The 14,931-nt window shown below is 41.0% G+C and overlaps 1 pseudogene across 1 annotated transcript in view; it reads left to right on the top strand.

Moving 5' to 3' along the window:
• The first annotated feature begins 286 nt into the window (after positions 1-286).
• The window catches only part of LOC310802302 (cytochrome P450 3A27-like), a 191,684-nt pseudogene continuing 177,039 nt past the window's right edge, over positions 287-14,931 (top strand). The window contains exon 1 of the transcript in view: positions 287-309. The product of the transcript in view is annotated as a cytochrome P450 3A27-like (transcript). The remainder of the gene's footprint in view (positions 310-14,931) is intronic.

Here is a 14,931-nt window from a genome sequence, read left to right as displayed (position 1 = left end):
CGAAAATTAAAGAAATGTAAACATGAATTATGTTATTACTGTCTAAGCATCGCAAAGCTGTATGCGTAAAGGCGTCTGACGTCACAGTGGCTTGCCTGAAACAAAGGAATTAGAGAAACATGTGCTTACAGGGGCGTCGAACCGCCTTCTCCCGCTGATGGAGCAAAGTTGCTACAGTGACAAAGACAAGCTCCGCGCTCATGGGCAATTTATATGAGGCAACTGTGCTGCGAGTATCTAAGTAGTCGTCGTGCATGGATAAAATGCAATGTTTCAAACAGATCTGATGAATTCACCTACTTTGAATAAGTGAGCGTTCGGGAATTCTTTTGACACAAAGCGAAAATCTACAGTCAAGCGTCAATCAGCAGACAGCCGTGTGTTCTTTCGTCATGAGCCTGTTGTCAAAACGGCAGAAAAAAATGTTCACAAACGAAATATTGTTTCTACACTTAAAATGAACAAAGAAAAAATTAGCTAGCCTGATATAAGTCATGTTCATGACGATGCAAATGTAACGAGATTTCGAACTGTTCTGTTGCACACGTTGGGACTCATTTTATTTTTCTACAAAAAACATTTGCCATGACGGGAATCGAACCCGAGCCGCCCTGCGTTACAAGATAGATGCCTATCCGCTAGACCATTTGGGAAGACTTGATATGTACACCCTAAGATATCTAAGTGTCATTTCGATGAGGTCTGTAGCAGAGGCCATAGAACACAGCAAACAAATAATCATGTGTTTAAATATCCTTGTCGTTTTGAAAAATTACCATTGTCACCTGCACAGGAATGCCATGCGGCCAACATTGAAGAAATGTGCTTCTCAAATCTGTCATTAACACTGTTTTCCACACGCTTTTTTCATTGCATTGCCATATAATCAATTGGTCATTGATGCGTCACGAATAACGACAATGCGTCGAAAATTAAAGAAATGTAAACATGAATTATGTTATTACTGTCTAAGCATCGCAAAGCTGTATGCGTAAAGGCGTCTGACGTCACATTGGCTTGCCTGAAACAAAGGAATTAGAGAAACATGTGCTTACAGGGGCGTCGAACCGCCTTCTCCCGCTGATGGAGCAAAGTTGCTACAGTGACAAAGACAAGCTCCGCGCTCATGGGCAATTTATATGGGGCAACTGTGCTGCGAGTATCTAAGCAGTCGTCGTGCATGGATAAAATGCAATGTTTCAAACAGATCTGATGAATTCACCTACTTTGAAAAAGTGTGCGTTAGGAAGTTCTTTTGACACAAAGCGAAAATCTACAGTCAAGCGTCAATCAGCAGACAGCCGTGTGTTCTTTAGTCATGAGCCTGTTGTCAAAACGGCAGAAAAAAATGGTCACAAACGAAATATTGTTTCTACACTTAAAATGAACAAAGAAAAAATGAGCTAGCCTGATATAAGTCATGTTCATGACGATGCAAATGTAACGAGATTTCGAACTGTTCTGTTGCACACGTTGGGACTCATTTTATTTTTCTACAAAAAACATTTGCCATGACGGGAATCGAACCCGGGCCGCCCTGCGTTACAAGGTAGATGCCTATCCGCTAGACCATTTGGGAAGACTTGATATGTACACCCTAAGATATCTAAATGTCATTTCGATGAGGTCTGTAGCAGAGGCCATAGAGCACAGCAAACAAATAATCATGTGTTTAAATATCCTTGTCGTTTTGAAAAATTACCATTGTCACCTGCACAGGAATGCCATGCGGCCAACATTGAAGAAATGTGCTTCTCAAATCTGTCATTAACACTGTTTTCCACACGCTTTTTTCATTGCATTGCCATATAATCAATTGGTCATTGATGCGTCACGAATAACGACAATGCGTCGAAAATTAAAGAAATGTAAACATGAATTATGTTATTACTGTCTAAGCATCGCAAAGCTGTATGCGTAAAGGCGTCTGACGTCACAGTGGCTTGCCTGAAACAAAGGAATTAGAGAAACATGTGCTTACAGGGGCGTCGAACCGCCTTCTCCCGCTGATGGAGCAAAGTTGCTACAGTGACAAAGACAAGCTCCGCGCTCATGGGCAATGTATATGGGGCAACTGTGCTGCGAGTATCTAAGCAGTCGTCGTGCATGGATAAAATGCAATGTTTCAAACAGATCTGATGAATTCACCTACTTTGAAAAAGTGTGCGTTAGGAAGTTCTTTTGACACAAAGCGAAAATCTACAGTCAAGCGTCAATCAGCAGACAGCCGTGTGTTCTTTAGTCATGAGCCTGTTGTGAAAACGGCAGAAAAAAATGTTCACAAACAAAATATTGTTTCTACACTTAAAATGAACAAAGAAAAAATGAGCTAGCCTGATATAAGTCATGTTCATGACGATGCAAATGTAACGAGATTTCGAACTGTTCTGTTGCACACGTTGGGACTCATTTTATTTTTCTACAAAAAACATTTGCCATGACGGGAATCGAACCCGGGCCGCCCTGCGTTACAGGGTAGATGCCTATCCGCTAGACCATTTGGGAAGACTTGATATGTACACCCTAAGATATCTAAGTGTCATTTCGATGAGGTCTGTAGCAGAGGCCATAGAACACAGCAAACAAATAATCATGTGTTGAAATATCCTTGTCGTTTTGAAAAATTACCATTGTCACCTGCACAGGAATGCCATGCGGCCAACATTGAAGAAATGTGCTTCTCAAATCTGTCATTAACACTGTTTTCCACACGCTTTTTTCATTGCATTGCCATATAATCAATTGGTCATTGATGCGTCACGAATAACGACAATGCGTCGAAAATTAAAGAAATGTAAACATGAATTATGTTATTACTGTCTAAGCATCGCAAAGCTGTATGCGTAAAGGCGTCTGACGTCACAGTGGCTTGCCTGAAACAAAGGAATTAGAGAAACATGTGCTTACAGGGGCGTCGAACCGCCTTCTCCCGCTGATGGAGCAAAGTTGCTACAGTGACAAAGACAAGCTCCGCGCTCATGGGCAATTTATATGGGGCAACTGTGCTGCGAGTATCTAAGCAGTCGTCGTGCATGGATAAAATTCAATGTTTCAAACAGATCTGATTAATTCACCTACTTTGAAAAAGTGTGCGTTAGGAAGTTCTTTTGACACAAAGCGAAAATCTACAGTCAAGCGTCAATCAGCAGACAGCCGTGTGTTCTTTAGTCATGAGCCTGTTGTCAAAACGGCAGAAAAAAATGTTCACAAACGAAATATTGTTTCTACACTTAAAATGAACAAAGAAAAAATTAGCTAGCCTGATATAAGTCATGTTCATGACGATGCAAATGTAACGAGATTTCGAACTGTTCTGTTGCACACGTTGGGACTCATTTTATTTTTCTACAAAAAACATTTGCCATGACGGGAATCGAACCCGGGCCGCCCTGCGTTACAAGGTAGATGCCTATCCGCTAGACCATTTGGGAAGACTTGATATGTACACCCTAAGATATCTAAGTGTCATTTCGATGAGGTCTGTAGCAGAGGCCATAGAGCACAGCAAACAAATAATCATGTGTTGAAATATCCTTGTCGTTTTGAAAAATTACCATTGTCACCTGCACAGGAATGCCATGCGGCCAACATTGAAGAAATGTGCTTCTCAAATCTGTCATTAACACTGTTTTCCACACGCTTTTTTCATTGCATTGCCATATAATCAATTGGTCATTGATGCGTCACGAATAACGACAATGCGTCGAAAATTAAAGAAATGTAAACATGAATTATGTTATTACTGTCTAAGCATCGCAAAGCTGTATGCGTAAAGGCGTCTGACGTCACAGTGGCTTGCCTGAAACAAAGGAATTAGAGAAACATGTGCTTACAGGGGCGTCGAACCGCCTTCTCCCGCTGATGGAGCAAAGTTGCTACAGTGACAAAGACAAGCTCCGCGCTCATGGGCAATTTATATGGGGCAACTGTGCTGCGAGTATCTAAGCAGTCGTCGTGCATGGATAAAATTCAATGTTTCAAACAGATCTGATTAATTCACCTACTTTGAAAAAGTGTGCGTTAGGAAGTTCTTTTGACACAAAGCGAAAATCTACAGTCAAGCGTCAATCAGCAGACAGCCGTGTGTTCTTTAGTCATGAGCCTGTTGTCAAAACGGCAGAAAAAAATGTTCACAAACGAAATATTGTTTCTACACTTAAAATGAACAAAGAAAAAATTAGCTAGCCTGATATAAGTCATGTTCATGACGATGCAAATGTAACGAGATTTCGAACTGTTCTGTTGCACACGTTGGGACTCATTTTATTTTTCTACAAAAAACATTTGCCATGACGGGAATCGAACCCGGGCCGCCCTGCGTTACAAGGTAGATGCCTATCCGCTAGACCATTTGGGAAGACTTGATATGTACACCCTAAGATATCTAAGTGTCATTTCGATGAGGTCTGTAGCAGAGGCCATAGAGCACAGCAAACAAATAATCATGTGTTTAAATATCCTTGTCGTTTTGAAAAATTACCATTGTCACCTGCAGAGGAATGCCATGCGGCCAACATTGAAGAAATGTGCTTCTCAAATCTGTCATTAACACTGTTTTCCACACGCTTTTTTCATTGCATTGCCATATAATCAATTGGTCATTGATGCGTCACGAATAACGACAATGCGTCGAAAATTAAAGAAATGTAAACATGAATTATGTTATTACTGTCTAAGCATCGCAAAGCTGTATGCGTAAAGGCGTCTGACGTCACAGTGGCTTGCCTGAAACAAAGGAATTAGAGAAACATGTGCTTACAGGGGCGTCGAACCGCCTTCTCCCGCTGATGGAGCAAAGTTGCTACAGTGACAAAGACAAGCTCCGCGCTCATGGGCAATTTATATGGGGCAACTGTGCTGCGAGTATCTAAGCAGTCGTCGTGCATGGATAAAATGCAATGTTTCAAACAGATCTGATGAATTCACCTACTTTGAAAAAGTGTGCGTTAGGAAGTTCTTTTGACACAAAGCGAAAATCTACAGTCAAGCGTCAATCAGCAGACAGCCGTGTGTTCTTTAGTCATGAGCCTGTTGTCAAAACGGCAGAAAAAAATGTTCACAAACGAAATATTGTTTCTACACTTAAAATGAACAAAGAAAAAATGAGCTAGCCTGATATAAGTCATGTTCATGACGATGCAAATGTAACGAGATTTCGAACTGTTCAGTTGCACACGTTGGGACTCATTTTATTTTTCTACAAAAATCATTTGCCATGACGGGAATCGAACCCAGGCCGCCCTGCATGACAAGGCAGATTTCTATCCGCTAGACCATTTGGGAAGACTTGATATGTACACCCTAAGATATCTAAGTGTCATTTCGATGAGGTCTGTAGCAGAGGCCATAGAGCACAGCAAACAAATAATCATGTGTTTAAATATCCTTGTCGTTTTGAAAAATTACCATTGTCACCTGCACAGGAATGCCATGCGGCCAACATTGAAGAAATGTGCTTCTCAAATCTGTCATTAACACTGTTTTCCACACGCTTTTTTCATTGCATTGCCATATAATCAATTGGTCATTGATGCGTCACGAATAACGACAATGCGTCGAAAATTAAAGAAATGTAAACATGAATTATGTTATTACTGTCTAAGCATCGCAAAGCTGTATGCGTAAAGGCGTCTGACGTCACAGTGGCTTGCCTGAAACAAAGGAATTAGAGAAACATGTGCTTACAGGGGCGTCGAACCGCCTTCTCCCGCTGATGGAGCAAAGTTGCTACAGTGACAAAGACAAGCTCCGCGCTCATGGGCAATTTATATGGGGCAACTGTGCTGCGAGTATCTAAGCAGTCGTCGTGCATGGATAAAATGCAATGTTTCAAACAGATCTGATGAATTCACCTACTTTGAAAAAGTGTGCGTTAGGAAGTTCTTTTGACACAAAGCGAAAATCTACAGTCAAGCGTCAATCAGCAGACAGCCGTGTGTTCTTTAGTCATGAGCCTGTTGTCAAAACGGCAGAAAAAAATGGTCACAAACGAAATATTGTTTCTACACTTAAAATGAACAAAGAAAAAATGAGCTAGCCTGATATAAGTCATGTTCATGACGATGCAAATGTAACGAGATTTCGAACTGTTCAGTTGCACACGTTGGGACTCATTTTATTTTTCTACAAAAATCATTTGCCATGACGGGAATCGAACCCAGGCCGCCCTGCATGACAAGGCAGATTTCTATCCGCTAGACCATTTGGGAAGACTTGATATGTACACCCTAAGATATCTAAGTGTCATTTCGATGAGGTCTGTAGCAGAGGCCATAGAGCACAGCAAACAAATAATCATGTGTTTAAATATCCTTGTCGTTTTGAAAAATTACCATTGTCACCTGCACAGGAATGCCATGCGGCCAACATTGAAGAAATGTGCTTCTCAAATCTGTCATTAACACTGTTTTCCACACGCTTTTTTCATTGCATTGCCATATAATCAATTGGTCATTGATGCGTCACGAATAACGACAATGCGTCGAAAATTAAAGAAATGTAAACATGAATTATGTTATTACTGTCTAAGCATCGCAAAGCTGTATGCGTAAAGGCGTCTGACGTCACAGTGGCTTGCCTGAAACAAAGGAATTAGAGAAACATGTGCTTACAGGGGCGTCGAACCGCCTTCTCCCGCTGATGGAGCAAAGTTGCTACAGTGACAAAGACAAGCTCCGCGCTCATGGGCAATTTATATGGGGCAACTGTGCTGCGAGTATCTAAGCAGTCGTCGTGCATGGATAAAATTCAATGTTTCAAACAGATCTGATTAATTCACCTACTTTGAAAAAGTGTGCGTTAGGAAGTTCTTTTGACACAAAGCGAAAAACTACAGTCAAGCGTCAATCAGCAGACAGCCTGTGTTCTTTAGTCATGAGCCTGTTGTCAAAACGGCAGAAAAAAATGTTCACAAACGAAATATTGTTTCTACACTTAAAATGAACAAAGAAAAAATTAGCTAGCCTGATATAAGTCATGTTCATGACGATGCAAATGTAACGAGATTTCGAACTGTTCTGTTGCACACGTTGGGACTCATTTTATTTTTCTACAAAAAACATTTGCCATGACGGGAATCGGACCCGGGCCGCCCTGCGTTACAAGGTAGATGCCTATCCGCTAGACCATTTGGGAAAACTTGATATGTACACCCTAAGATATCTAAGTGTCATTTCGATGAGATCTGTAGCAGAGGCCATAGAGCAGAGCAAACAAATAATCATGTGTTTAAATATCCTTGTCGTTTTGAAAAATTACCATTGTCACCTGCACAGGAATGCAATGCGGCCAACATTGAAGAAATGTGCTTCTCAAATCTGTCATTAACACTGTTTTCCACACGCTTTTTTCATTGCATTGCCATATAATCAATTGGTCATTGATGCGTCACGAATAACGACAATGCGTCGAAAATTAAAGAAATGTAAACATGAATTATGTTATTACTGTCTAAGCATCGCAAAGCTGTATGCGTAAAGGCGTCTGACGTCACAGTGGCTTGCCTGAAACAAAGGAATTAGAGAAACATGTGCTTACAGGGGCGTCGAAGCGCCTTCTCCCGCTGATGGAGCAAAGTTGCTACAGTGACAAAGACAAGCTCCGCGCTCATGGGCAATTTATATGGGGCAACTGTGCTGCGAGTATCTAAGCAGTCGTCGTGCATGGATAAAATGCAATGTTTCAAACAGATCTGATGAATTCACCTACTTTGAAAAAGTGTGCGTTAGGAAGTTCTTTTGACACAAAGCGAAAATCTACAGTCAAGCGTCAATCAGCAGACAGCCGTGTGTTCTTTAGTCATGAGCCTGTTGTCAAAACGGCAGAAAAAAATGTTCACAAACGAAATATTGTTTCTACACTTAAAATGAACAAAGAAAAAATGAGCTAGCCTGATATAAGTCATGTTCATGACGATGCAAATGTAACGAGATTTCGAACTGTTCAGTTGCACACGTTGGGACTCATTTTATTTTTCTACAAAAATCATTTGCCATGACGGGAATCGAACCCAGGCCGCCCTGCATGACAAGGCAGATTTCTATCCGCTAGACCATTTGGGAAGACTTGATATGTACACCCTAAGATATCTAAGTGTCATTTCGATGAGGTCTGTAGCAGAGGCCATAGAGCACAGCAAACAAATAATCATGTGTTTAAATATCCTTGTCGTTTTGAAAAATTACCATTGTCACCTGCACAGGAATGCCATGCGGCCAACATTGAAGAAATGTGCTTCTCAAATCTGTCATTAACACTGTTTTCCACACGCTTTTTTCATTGCATTGCCATATAATCAATTGGTCATTGATGCGTCACGAATAACGACAATGCGTCGAAAATTAAAGAAATGTAAACATGAATTATGTTATTACTGTCTAAGCATCGCAAAGCTGTATGCGTAAAGGCGTCTGACGTCACAGTGGCTTGCCTGAAACAAAGGAATTAGAGAAACATGTGCTTACAGGGGCGTCGAAGCGCCTTCTCCCGCTGATGGAGCAAAGTTGCTACAGTGACAAAGACAAGCTCCGCGCTCATGGGCAATTTATATGGGGCAACTGTGCTGCGAGTATCTAAGCAGTCGTCGTGCATGGATAAAATGCAATGTTTCAAACAGATCTGATGAATTCACCTACTTTGAAAAAGTGTGCGTTAGGAAGTTCTTTTGACACAAAGCGAAAATCTACAGTCAAGCGTCAATCAGCAGACAGCCGTGTGTTCTTTAGTCATGAGCCTGTTGTCAAAACGGCAGAAAAAAATGTTCACAAACGAAATATTGTTTCTACACTTAAAATGAACAAAGAAAAAATGAGCTAGCCTGATATAAGTCATGTTCATGACGATGCAAATGTAACGAGATTTCGAACTGTTCAGTTGCACACGTTGGGACTCATTTTATTTTTCTACAAAAATCATTTGCCATGACGGGAATCGAACCCAGGCCGCCCTGCATGACAAGGCAGATTTCTATCCGCTAGACCATTTGGGAAAACTTGATATGTACACCCTAAGATATCTAAGTGTCATTTCGATGAGGTCTGTAGCAGAGGCCATAGAGCACAGCAAACAAATAATCATGTGTTTAAATATCCTTGTCGTTTTGAAAAATTACCATTGTCACCTGCACAGGAATGCCATGCGGCCAACATTGAAGAAATGTGCTTCTCAAATCTGTCATTAACACTGTTTTCCACACGCTTTTTTCATTGCATTGCCATATAATCAATTGGTCATTGATGCGTCACGAATAACGACAATGCGTCGAAAATTAAAGAAATGTAAACATGAATTATGTTATTACTGTCTAAGCATCGCAAAGCTGTATGCGTAAAGGCGTCTGACGTCACAGTGGCTTGCCTGAAACAAAGGAATTAGAGAAACATGTGCTTACAGGGGCGTCGAACCGCCTTCTCCCGCTGATGGAGCAAAGCTGCTACAGTGACAAAGACAAGCTCCGCGCTCATGGGCAATTTATATGGGGCAACTGTGCTGCGAGTATCTAAGCAGTCGTCGTGCATGGATAAAATGCAATGTTTCAAACAGATCTGATGAATTCACCTACTTTGAAAAAGTGTGCGTTAGGAAGTTCTTTTGACACAAAGCGAAAATCTACAGTCAAGCGTCAATCAGCAGACAGCCGTGTGTTCTTTAGTCATGAGCCTGTTGTCAAAACGGCAGAAAAAAATGTTCACAAACAAAATATTGTTTCTACACTTAAAATGAACAAAGAAAAAATGAGCTAGCCTGATATAAGTCATGTTCATGACGATGCAAATGTAACGAGATTTCGAACTGTTCTGTTGCACACGTTGGGACTCATTTTATTTTTCTACAAAAAACGTTTGCCATGACGGGAATCGAACCCGGGCCGCCCTGCGTTACAGGGTAGATGCCTATCCGCTAGACCATTTGGGAAGACTTGATATGTACACCCTAAGATATCTAAGTGTCATTTCGATGAGGTCTGTAGCAGAGGCCATAGAACACAGCAAATAAATAATCATGTGTTTAAATATCCTTGTCGTTTTGAAAAATTACCATTGTCACCTGCACAGGAATGCCATGCGGCCAACATTGAAGAAATGTGCTTCTCAAATCTGTCATTAACACTGTTTTCCACACGCTTTTTTCATTGCATTGCCATATAATCAATTGGTCATTGATGCGTCACGAATAACGACAATGCGTCGAAAATTAAAGAAATGTAAACATGAATTATGTTATTACTGTCTAAGCATCGCAAAGCTGTATGCGTAAAGGCGTCTGACGTCACAGTGGCTTGCCTGAAACAAAGGAATCAGAGAAACATGTGCTTACAGGGGCGTCGAAGCGCCTTCTCCCGCTGATGGAGCAAAGTTGCTACAGTGACAAAGACAAGCTCCGCGCTCATGGGCAATGTATATGGGTCAACTGTGCTGCGAGTATCTAAGCAGTCGTCGTGCATGGATAAAATGCAATGTTTCAAACAGATCTGATGAATTCACCTACTTTGAAAAAGTGTGCGTTAGGAAGTTCTTTTGACACAAAGCGAAAATCTACAGTCAAGCGTCAATCAGCAGACAGCCGTGTGTTCTTTAGTCATGAGCCTGTTGTCAAAACGGCAGAAAAAAATGTTCACAAACGAAATATTGTTTCTACACTTAAAATGAACAAAGAAAAAATGAGCTAGCCTGATATAAGTCATGTTCATGACGATGCAAATGTAACGAGATTTCGAACTGTTCTGTTGCACACGTTGGGACTCATTTTATTTTTCTACAAAAATCATTTGCCATGACGGGAATCGAACCCGGGCCGCCCTGCATGACAAGGCAGATTCCTATCCGCTAGACCATTTGGGAAGACTTGATATGTACACCCTAAGATATCTAAGTGTCATTTCGATGAGGTCTGTAGCAGAGGCCATAGAGCACAGCAAACAAATAATCATGTGTTTAAATATCCTTGTCGTTTTGAAAAATTACCATTGTCACCTGCACAGGAATGCCATGCGGCCAACATTGAAGAAATGTGCTTCTCAAATCTGTCATTAACACTGTTTTCCACACGCTTTTTTCATTGCATTGCCATATAATCAATTGGTCATTGATGCGTCACGAATAACGACAATGCGTCGAAAATTAAAGAAATGTAAACATGAATTATGTTATTACTGTCTAAGCATTGCAAAGCTGTATGCGTAAAGGCGTCTGACGTCACAGTGGCTTGCCTGAAACAAAGGAATTAGAGAAACATGTGCTTACAGGGGCGTCGAACCGCCTTCTCCCGCTGATGGAGCAAAGTTGCTACAGTGACAAAGACAAGCTCCGCGCTCATGGGCAATTTATATGGGGCAACTGTGCTGCGAGTATCTAAGCAGTCGTCGTGCATGGATAAAATTCAATGTTTCAAACAGATCTGATTAATTCACCTACTTTGAAAAAGTGTGCGTTAGGAAGTTCTTTTGACACAAAGCGAAAATCTACAGTCAAGCGTCAATCAGCAGACAGCCGTGTGTTCTTTAGTCATGAGCCTGTTGTCAAAACGGCAGAAAAAAATGTTCACAAACGAAATATTGTTTCTACACTTAAAATGAACAAAGAAAAAATGAGCTAGCCTGATATAAGTCATGTTCATGACGATGCAAATGTAACGAGATTTCGAACTGTTCTGTTGCACACGTTGGGACTCATTTTATTTTTCTACAAAAAACATTTGCCATGACGGGAATCGAACCCGGGCCGCCCTGCGTTACAAGGTAGATGCCTATCCGCTAGACCATTTGGGAAAACTTGATATGTACACCCTAAGATATCTAAGTGTCATTTCGATGAGGTCTGTAGCAGAGGCCATAGAGCACAGCAAACAAATAATCATGTGTTTAAATATCCTTGTCGTTTTGAAAAATTACCATTGTCACCTGCACAGGAATGCCATGCGGCCAACATTGAAGAAATGTGCTTCTCAAATCTGTCATTAACACTGTTTTCCACACGCTTTTTTCATTGCATTGCCATATAATCAATTGGTCATTGATGCGTCACGAATAACGACAATGCGTCGAAAATTAAAGAAATGTAAACATGAATTATGTTATTACTGTCTAAGCATCGCAAAGCTGTATGCGTAAAGGCGTCTGACGTCACAGTGGCTTGCCTGAAACAAAGGAATGAGAGAAACATGTGCTTACAGGGGCGTCGAACCGCCTTCTCCCGCTGATGGAGCAAAGTTGCTACAGTGACAAAGACAAGCTCCGCGCTCATGGGCAATTTATATGAGGCAACTGTGCTGCGAGTATCTAAGTAGTCGTCGTGCATGGATAAAATGCAATGTTTCAAACAGATCTGATGAATTCACCTACTTTGAAAAAGTGTGCGTTAGGGAGTTCTTTTGACACAAAGCGAAAATCTACCTTCAAGCGTCAATCAGCAGACAGCCGTGTGTTCTTTAGTCATGAGCCTGTTGTCAAAACGGCAGAAAAAAATGTTCACAAACGAAATATTGTTTCTACACTTAAAATGAACAAAGAAAAAATGAGCTAGCCTGATATAAGTCATGTTCATGACGATGCAAATGTAACGAGATTTCGAACTGTTCTGTTGCACACGTTGGGACTCATTTTATTTTTCTACAAAAATCATTTGCCATGACGGGAATCGAACCCGGGCCACCCTGCGTGACAAGGCAGATTCCTATCCGCTAGACCATTTGGGAAGACTTGATATGTACACCCTAAGATATCTAAGTGTCATTTCGATGAGGTCTGTAGAAGAGGCCATAGAGCACAGCAAACAAATAATCATGTGTTTAAATATCCTTGTCGTTTTGAAAAATTACCATTGTCACCTGCACAGGAATGCCATGCGGCCAACATTGAAGAAATGTGCTTCTCAAATCTGTCATTAACACTGTTTTCCACACGCTTTTTTCATTGCATTGCCATATAATCAATTGGTCATTGATGCGTCACGAATAACGACAATGCGTCGAAAATTAAAGAAATGTAAACATGAATTATGTTATTACTGTCTAAGCATCGCAAAGCTGTATGCGTAAAGGCGTCTGACGTCACAGTGGCTTGCCTGAAACAAAGGAATTAGAGAAACATGTGCTTACAGGGGCGTCGAACCGCCTTCTCCCGCTGATGGAGCAAAGTTGCTACAGTGACAAAGACAAGCTCCGCGCTCATGGGCAATTTATATGAGGCAACTGTGCTGCGAGTATCTAAGTAGTCGTCGTGCATGGATAAAATGCAATGTTTCAAACAGATCTGATGAATTCACCTACTTTGAATAAGTGAGCGTTAGGGAATTCTTTTGACACAAAGCGAAAATCTACAGTCAAGCGTCAATCAGCAGACAGCCGTGTGTTCTTTCGTCATGAGCCTGTTGTCAAAACGGCAGAAAAAAATGTTCACAAACGAAATATTGTTTCTACACTTAAAATGAACAAAGAAAAAATTAGCTAGCCTGATATAAGTCATGTTCATGACGATGCAAATGTAACGAGATTTCGAACTGTTCTGTTGCACACGTTGGGACTCATTTTATTTTTCTACAAAAAACATTTGCCATGACGGGAATCGAACCCGGGCCACCCTGCGTTACAAGGTAGATGCCTATCCGCTAGACCATTTGGGAAAACTTGATATGTACACCCTAAGATATCTAAGTGTCATTTCGATGAGATCTGTAGCAGAGGCCATAGAGCACAGCAAACAAATAATCATGTGTTTAAATATCCTTGTCGTTTTGAAAAATTACCATTGTCACCTGCACAGGAATGCAATGCGGCCAACATTGAAGAAATGTGCTTCTCAAATCTGTCATTAACACTGTTTTCCACACGCTTTTTTCATTGCATTGCCATATAATCAATTGGTCATTGATGCGTCACGAATAACGACAATGCGTCGAAAATTAAAGAAATGTAAACATGAATTATGTTATTACTGTCTAAGCATCGCAAAGCTGTATGCGTAAAGGCGTCTGACGTCACAGTGGCTTGCCTGAAACAAAGGAATTAGAGAAACATGTGCTTACAGGGGCGTCGAACCGCCTTCTCCCGCTGATGGAGCAAAGTTGCTACAGTGACAAAGACAAGCTCCGCGCTCATGGGCAATTTATATGGGGCAACTGTGCTGCGAGTATCTAAGCAGTCGTCGTGCATGGATAAAATGCAATGTTTCAAACAGATCTGATGAATTCACCTACTTTGAAAAAGTGTGCGTTAGGAAGTTCTTTTGACACAAAGCGAAAATCTACAGTCAAGCGTCAATCAGCAGACAGCCGTGTGTTCTTTAGTCATGAGCCTGTTGTGAAAACGGCAGAAAAAAATGTTCACAAACAAAATATTGTTTCTACACTTAAAATGAACAAAGAAAAAATGAGCTAGCCTGATATAAGTCATGTTCATGACGATGCAAATGTAACGAGATTTCGAACTGTTCTGTTGCACACGTTGGGACTCATTTTATTTTTCTACAAAAAACATTTGCCATGACGGGAATCGAACCCGGGCCGCCCTGCGTTACAGGGTAGATGCCTATCCGCTAGACCATTTGGGAAGACTTGATATGTACACCCTAAGATATCTAAGTGTCATTTCGATGAGGTCTGTAGCAGAGGCCATAGAACACAGCAAACAAATAATCATGTGTTGAAATATCCTTGTCGTTTTGAAAAATTACCATTGTCACCTGCACAGGAATGCCATGCGGCCAACATTGAAGAAATGTGCTTCTCAAATCTGTCATTAACACTGTTTTCCACACGCTTTTTTCATTGCATTGCCATATAATCAATTGGTCATTGATGCGTCACGAATAACGACAATGCGTCGAAAATTAAAGAAATGTAAACATGAATTATGTTATTACTGTCTAAGCATCGCAAAGCTGTATGCGTAAAGGCGTCTGACGTCACAGTGGCTTGCCTGAAACAAAGGAATTAGAGA

Source organism: Argentina silus (assembly GCF_951799395.1).
Source record: "Argentina silus genome assembly, chromosome: 3".
In the NCBI taxonomy this organism is placed as follows: Eukaryota; Metazoa; Chordata; class Actinopteri; order Argentiniformes; family Argentinidae; genus Argentina; species Argentina silus.
This window is presented reverse-complemented; position numbering and strand designations above follow the sequence as displayed.